Source organism: Dendrobates tinctorius, unplaced genomic scaffold (genome assembly GCF_039654945.1).
Source record: "Dendrobates tinctorius isolate UK_male_01 unplaced genomic scaffold, ASM3965494v1 ptg000030l, whole genome shotgun sequence".
Classification (NCBI taxonomy): domain Eukaryota; kingdom Metazoa; phylum Chordata; class Amphibia; order Anura; family Dendrobatidae; genus Dendrobates; species Dendrobates tinctorius.
In genome coordinates this window covers 10,468,900-10,476,794 of record NW_027361698.1, presented here as the reverse complement: position 1 = coordinate 10,476,794, position 7,895 = coordinate 10,468,900, and positions in this window count along the sequence as shown.

The window sequence follows — 7,895 nt, the reverse complement described above, 5'->3', positions numbered from 1 at the left end:
CAAAACCATACTTAACCCTAACCCTGACCCTAACCCTAACCCTAACCCTGACCCTAACCCTAACCCTAACCCTAACCCTGACCCTAACCCTTAACCAAACCATACTTAACCCTAATCCTGACCCTAACCCTGACCCTAACCCTTAACCAAACCATACTTAACCCTAACCCTGACCCAAACCCCAACCCTAACCCTGACCCTAACCCTAACCCTAAACCCCCTTAACTAACCCTAACTCTAACCCAAACCCCTAAATTCCATGGTTAAAAAAAAAACGCATATGCAAAAAAACGCATACATGAGCATGCCAGTGCGCACATATGCGCATCCATAGGCTATAATGGCCATTTTTAGCGCAAAACGTGCGCATATGTGCGCATGCGCTTTTTTGCAGGGCCAAAAAATGCAACATGCTGCGTCTGGAAAATACAAACGCACACCCCAAAAAAACGCAGCGCATGAAAATCGCATACATGCGCTTACAAGCGCGCAGGTATGCGCACCCATGTTAAATATAGGGGAAAAAACGCATGCGCACATATGCGTTTTTTTCCAGCGCTAAAAAACGCAAATGTGAAACCAGCCTAAGAGCACTATTATGGTGAAACTTAGTTAATTTTCGATGCTGCATATTTTCTTTGCATTAAAATTGCAGTTCCAGCAAAATGGATGGTGCTTTTCTTTTCTTTCAGTACACTAGCTTGGCCCATGCAAAGTTTTCGCACATTGGTCATCGGGGGAGCAGGCAATTTCAGAAAAAGCAAGCTGGTCAAATATAAATGTATTTCATGAGCTGATGAACACAGACAGGTATTTATATATGTAGATTGGTAATACAATAAATTGTTTTGATAAGTAGAGGCCAAAAAATGTCTTCTGGTTGAGGTGCCACCTGCAGGTCATTGTGTCTTTCTGTAGGTTTAGGAAAATGAATGTTTAAACTGTATTTAGCGATAAAATCGTGGCTGTGTGGTTTATTTGGCTGTTTTCTTGCTGAAGTGAGCAAGTTTACCTTTCAAATGGTGTATCATTTGTGTCCATGGGGTGAAGTAATCACCGAAAAAGCAGTCCATGTATACAAATGTGTTTGCATATGTGACTCACCTGCAGTGAAGTGTGCAATCCTCCAATGTGCCTGAAATAGGCTGGGCAAGCACTTGAGCAAGCTGGAAAGACCCCAAGGCAAATGTTTGGATTTGTTTGTGATGTCTGTAAGCAGCTTTGTGGTAGCATGTTTTGGGGTAGTGTGCTGCCATCAGCAAGTAATTTGACCTTTCAAATGGTGTATCATTTGTTTGTGTGAGTGGCATTTGAATGGAGCAAGTGTGCAATTCAATAGGCAGTGCATGTTTACAAATGTGTTTGCATATGTGACTCACCTGCAGTGAAGTATGCAAAACTCCAATTTGGCTAAAATAGGCTGGACAAGCAGTACTGCAAGCTGGAAAACCCTCAAGGCAAATGTTTGGATTTGTTTGTGATGTCTGTAAGCAGCTTTGTGGCAGTGTGCTTTGGGGTACTGTGGAACCACCTGCAGGTCATTTTTCCTTACTGCAGGTTTCTGAAAATTAATGTTTAACCCCTTAGCGACCGCCGATATGCCTTTTAACGGCGGTATTTAACTGTACTAAAACCACAACGCCGCTAATTCACGGGGCTGTGGAGAAAGTGAATAGCGCCCCCCAGTGTCGGATTTTCTCCGGGGTCTCAGCTCCCGGGGGTAGCCAAGACCCCATAGAACATGAATCGGTCGGTTTTTACTGACCCCGCTGTTGCGATCGCCGTTATTAACCCTATAACGGCGACCGCAAAAAAAGCCGCGATTTTACGTTTAATTTCTCTTTCCTCTGATGTGATCGCACATCAGAGGAGAGAGAAAGAGGGTCCCCGATCCCCCCCGGTACCTCTCCGTGGTCCTCTGTCCCCTCTCGGTGGTCCTGCGTCCCGCCGATGTCCTCCGGTGGGCGCCGCCATCTTGGATCCGGGGAAAATGGCGGGCGCATGCGCAGTGCGCCCGCCGGGAATCTGTCGGCTCTGGCTGGCAGATTCCATTCATTCATTTTGATCACGATGATAAACTATCATCGTGATCAAAATAAACAAAATAGTACATAATCCCCCCGTTTATCACCCCCTTAGTTAGGCCAACATAACGAAATAAAGAAAATATTTTTTTTTTCAGTTTTCCATTAGGGTTTGGGTTAGGGCTAGGGTTGGGCTAGGGTTAGGGTTGGGCTAGGGTTAGGGTTAGGCTAGGGTTAAGGTTAGGGTTGGGCTAGGGTTAGGGCTAGGGTTAGAATTAGGGTTAGGGCGAACTAGGATTAGGGTTAGAATTAGGATTAGGGATTAGGGTTGGGATTAAGGTTAGAGTTGGGATTAGGGTTAGGGGTGTGTTGGGGTTAGGGTTGGAGCAAGAATTGAGGGGTTTCCACTATTTACCAACTTTGGGGGTCTAAAAATTGGGTCTAAAAAATCACTTGTGGAAATAAAAAAGGAATTATTTTCACGGCTCTGCGTTTATAAACTTCTGTGAAGCGTTTGGGGGTTCAAAGTGCTCACCACACATCTAGATAAGTTCCTTAGGGGGTCTAATTTCCAAAATGGGGTCACTTGTGGGGGGTTTCCACTGTTTTGGCCCATCAGGGACTCTGCAAACGCAACATGACGCCCGCAGACCATTCCATCAAAGTCTGCATTCCAAAATGGCACTCCTTCCCTTCCAAGCTCTCCCATGCACCCAAACAGTGGTTCCCCCCGCATATGGGGTATCGGCGTACTCAGGACAAATCGCACAACTGTGGGGGTATGATTTCTTCTGTTACCCTTGTAAAGATAAAAATTTGGGGGCGAAAAGATCATTTTTGTGGAAAAAAATGGATTTTTTATTTTCACGTCTCTACGTTATAAACTTCTGTGAAGCACTTGAAGGTTCAAAGTGCTCACCACTCATCTAGATAAGTTCCTTGGGGGGTCTAGTTTCCAAAATGGGGTCACTTGTTGGAGTTTTCCACTGTTTAGGCATATTAAAGGCTCTCCGAACGCAACATGGCATCCGATCTCAATTCCAGCCAATTCTGCGTTGAAAAAGTCAATCAGCGCTCCATCCCTTGCGAGCTCTGCCGTGTGCTGAAAAAGTGGTTTACCCCCACATATGTGGTATCGGCGTATTTAGGAGAAATTGTACAACAAATTTTGTGGTTGATTTTCTCTTTTACCACTAGTGAAAATAAAAAAAATTGGTTCTGAAGTAAATTTTTTGCAAAAAAAAGTGAAATGTTAATTTTTTCCTTCCACATTGCTTTAGTTCCTGTGAAGCACTTAAAGGGTTAATAAACTTCTTGAATGTGGTTTTGAGCACCTTGAGGGGTCTAGTTTTTAGAATGGTGCAACTTTTGGGTATTTTCTGTCACGTACACCCCTCAAAATGACTTTAAATATGATGTGGTCCCTAAAAAAAATGGTTTTGTAAATTTTGTTGTAAAAATGAGAAATCGCTGGTCAACTTTTAACCCTTATAACTTCCTAACAAAAAAAAAAGTTGCTTCCAAAATTGTGGTGATGTAAAGTAAACATGTGGGAAATGTTATTTATTAAGAAATTTTTGTGACACATCTCTCTGATTTAAGGGCATAAAAATTTAAAGTTTTAAAATTGCAAAATTTTCAAAATTTTCGCCATATTTCCATTTTTTTCATAAATAAACACAAGACTTATCGAAGAAATTTTACCACTGACATGAAGTACAATATGTCACGAAAAAACATTCTCAGAATCAGCGGGATCCAGTACAGCGTTCCAGAGTTATAACCTCATAAAGTGACAGTGGTCACAATTGTAAAAATTGGCCTGGTCATTAAGCTGCAAACTGGCTCTGTCGCTAAGGGGTTAAACTGTATTTTATGATTAAATCGTCGATGTGTGGTTTGTTTGGCTATTTTCTTGCTGAAGGGGGAAAGTTTACCTTTCAAATGGTGTATCATTTGTGTGTGTGGGTGAAGTATGAACGGAGATACAAAGTGATCACCGAAAAACAGTGTTTTGAAATAATAGAATAGATTGAGTTTAATGTGCAGATTTTCTCTATAGAATTGCATTAGATATGAAAAAACTGTAGGTCAAAAAAATAATGTGTTTTTAGTGCGTTTCCGCTACGGAAATGTACTGATAATACAGGTAATCTGCATTAGATGTGTTAAATCTAAAACACAGGCAGTAGTAAAAACAAAGCAGCTTTATTTAAAACATGACATACCAACAGGAGACAAAAAGAGCTGCATTAAAAATGTGATAAAAACCCACGGAAAAAATAAAACACTGAAAAACGTAAAAATCTGCAACATCAAAAACTCTACAATACTCTTCATAGGAACTTAGGCTAAGGGCTCGTGCAGACTGCAGACACACTGACCAATGTGATTCAATGGTGTTGTTTAGATGAACAATCTTTGTCTTGGTCTGACTGTCACACAGACGTATAAGATGGACACACTGATGAAAATCTGATGAAAATTAAAAAAAAAAAAAAAAAAAAAAAAAAAATCGGCCGAGTTTTCTGGTTGAAACATGAGCGATTTTTCATACGTTAGTCTGCAGCCGCTCTTGAAGGTAAACTTCTACATCATGGGTTCATCAAAATGATTAGGTGCATATGGTGATGAGATGTGCTGATTATCACTGGATGACTGTACAGGGGTAGAGATGACAGTAACAGGCTGTGATTTTTCTTCCAGGTATCATTTGCATCCTCATCACCACTGCACGCATAGGACCAGCATGTAAAACCTTTCATCTCTTTATCTTCTCCCAACATCAAACAAGTGCAGCCCCTAAATAATACAACTTATGTGATACACCATGATTTCAAATCTAAGCTGAACTATACAATGCCTTGAAAAAGTATTCACACCCCATTAACTTTTTTTATTTTTTCATGATACACCCACAAACTTAAAAATGTATTTTATTGTGATTTTATGTGATAGACCAATACTAAGTATTTGTGACATGTAAAGGAAATGATACATGGTTTTCTAAATATTTTAAAAATATAGATCTGAAAATTGTGACGTGCATTTGTATTCAGCCCCCAAGTCATTACTTTATAGAACCACCTTTATCTGCAATTACTGCTGCAAGACTTTTAGGGTACGTCTCTACCAGCTTTGCGCATCTAGATATTACATTTTTGCCCCTTCTTCTTTGCAAACTAGCTCTAGATCATTGAGATTGGACAGAGAGCACATGTCAACAGCAATTTTCAAGTCTTGCCACAGATTATCAATGGGGTTTAGATCTGGACTTTGACTGGGCGTAACAAGAAAAAATGTGAAAAAGTTCATGAGGTATGAATAATTTTCCAAGCCACTGTATCTTCTTGGCAGTGAAATTGTTACTATATCTACATATTTAGTCTTTACATCAATAGTGTCTGTAAACCCCATGACATCTTGTGATATATCCTTTGGAGAGGAAGTGGCATTTTCCTCATGTTCCAACATGGTTCACCCCTTTAACCACCTCTAGGCTTTCTGTTCTTGTTCCGACACCTCACCAATGCCACTCATCAATAAAAAAAAGCTGTGGAACAGACAGTATTAGTCAGGGAGGAGGCGGCAGGTACATTCTCTGCCTCAGTGTTCTAGTGTAGGAGAATGAAGCATAGGAGAAGGATGCATCCAGAATCTCCATGCCTCAGTGCTTCAATGAGGGAGAGTGAATAAGGAGCATTGGATAGAAGAGATCTAATGCACAATGAGCACACATCACAGCTATTTCATCACACCACTAAGGGCCACCCACTCAGCATGGAATGAAAAGGAAAGTTGGATATGGGCCCTAAGAAACTATCTTGTTGCATTAATTGAGCAAAACAAGTTGTTCCGTCGTCTCTAAAAAAATGAATGAAACAATAAAATTGCAATTCAATTTTCTCTATAATCAATGTGACAAATATCGCTTATGCAATGTTCGTAGCTCAACTGCATAATCCAGTCATGACATAATGTCATCACTCAGATGTATCAAGTCACTCTCAAGATATCATGTTAGATAGCACCGTCTCCTCCTCATTGTGTCTTCTATCTAAAGAGGCAATTTGCATATATTAATTTTGCAGAGTAGCATTGCATGGCCTATAAGTCTCCTTACATTAGAATATCAAGCATCTCAGTCTCCATAAGGAGAAACGTTACACCTTAGACTCCAGTCAAAAGCCTCTCATACAGCCAAACAAGATCTCATGCTTTGCACTTAGGAGGGACAACACTCTGAAAAATCTGCCAATTGAGATTCTGGTTCGGCTTTTACCCTAAGTCATATGGCAAGGCTCGTTAACAGGTCGATAATGAATTTGCAGATTATGGAACTAAGCGGCACAGGACTTTGCCTGTATATGTAGAAGGTAACCCATTTACTGTTCTACACCACTGCATATAATAAAGCTACCACTTCACTATCCTTAGCCATTAGGCACATTAGATGTTAATCAATTAACTGTAGACCGTTTGGAATATTAGGTGATGTTCACTAAAAAAATATATATTATGGTACCATGTTAGAGAGCAAAATGGATGTAAATACTTTTATGCCCAAAAATATTCTCAGAGTGATTCAGGCTAACCAGAAAAAATATATTTACCGTACAAATTTTCTGAGAACAGAGGCTCCTTCTTCAGGCTGACCTGCATGAAGAATACTTTTGTCATTGCAAGGAATATTTGGTGAGAAGCCAAATCCATCATTAGCACAATTGATAAAATTGATAACTCCACTAACAATACAGACCAAAAAGAGATAATAGGTGCTAACAAAAAAATCACAGGTGGCCATATACCTTGGGTAACTGTTGGCTGAATCAGCTATCTCTCCGGATTCCTCGATAAACATGAACGCTAGGCCTGGCCAAACATTCATGTGTTCTCTACTGGAGAGGGAAATAAGCCTCTGCCAGACTCATTATCTACCTGCAGAAGAATAGAGCAAATAAGTTCAAATGAGCGATACTTCCATCCACCCACATCGTCTATTGTTAGAGAGTCAGGACGCCCCCACATCCATCTGATGCCATTCCTACCAAAATCTGTAGATTTGGACAACTTTTCTTTATGTATGATGTCCTTTAGATTATTACAGACCTCAAAAGAATATTTTCACCAGTGCTTAAACCACCAAAGTTGGAAAAGTGAGTATAATGAGTACATTTTGCCATGGATACCAGCCAGGAATTTTCAAACAGCACTTGTAAAAATTGGTCTGCGCACTGTAGCAGCACTGCTGTTAAAGGGTTTGTGCACTAGATAAAAGAATAGGTGGAAAAAAGCTGGTGACAGATTCCCTTTAAGTTTCTGAGGGATGAAGAACGGTTGATAAATCAACCTGGAAGCCTTGTAGATTACAGGAGACATTGGAGAATTAATAAACAGCATTATTCATTTAATACTCGGCTTAGTAGCAGGAGTAACTGAGAACATGACGAGCAGGAGACATGTCGAATTCTCAGCAGTTGTCCCACGTTCGCTATAGACATCAGCAGCGTCACACCCGTCTATAGACACAACGAGCTCAGCAGAGCTGAACATATAGAATGTTGGTGGGACCTAGAGGAGATAACTAATGGCCAACTAACTTTTGAGAGTCCGCTTGCTTTTACTCTTTTCACATTTTTTTGTGAAAAATTTGGCAACTTTACCATGTAAAAAAGATGGAAATCTAAAATCCCACTAAACTCAAATAGAATAGCTTGATTCTGTTAAAAGGGTTATCCAGAACTATTACATTTTTTATACTATAGGCCTAAGAGCTAACTCCCTGCCTGTTGTGCCTGGCATCGATCTCTAATGGCACAGAGAGGTCACAGTCCGCTCCTGCCGGCGATTCAGCAGATTCCGCTAACGTCA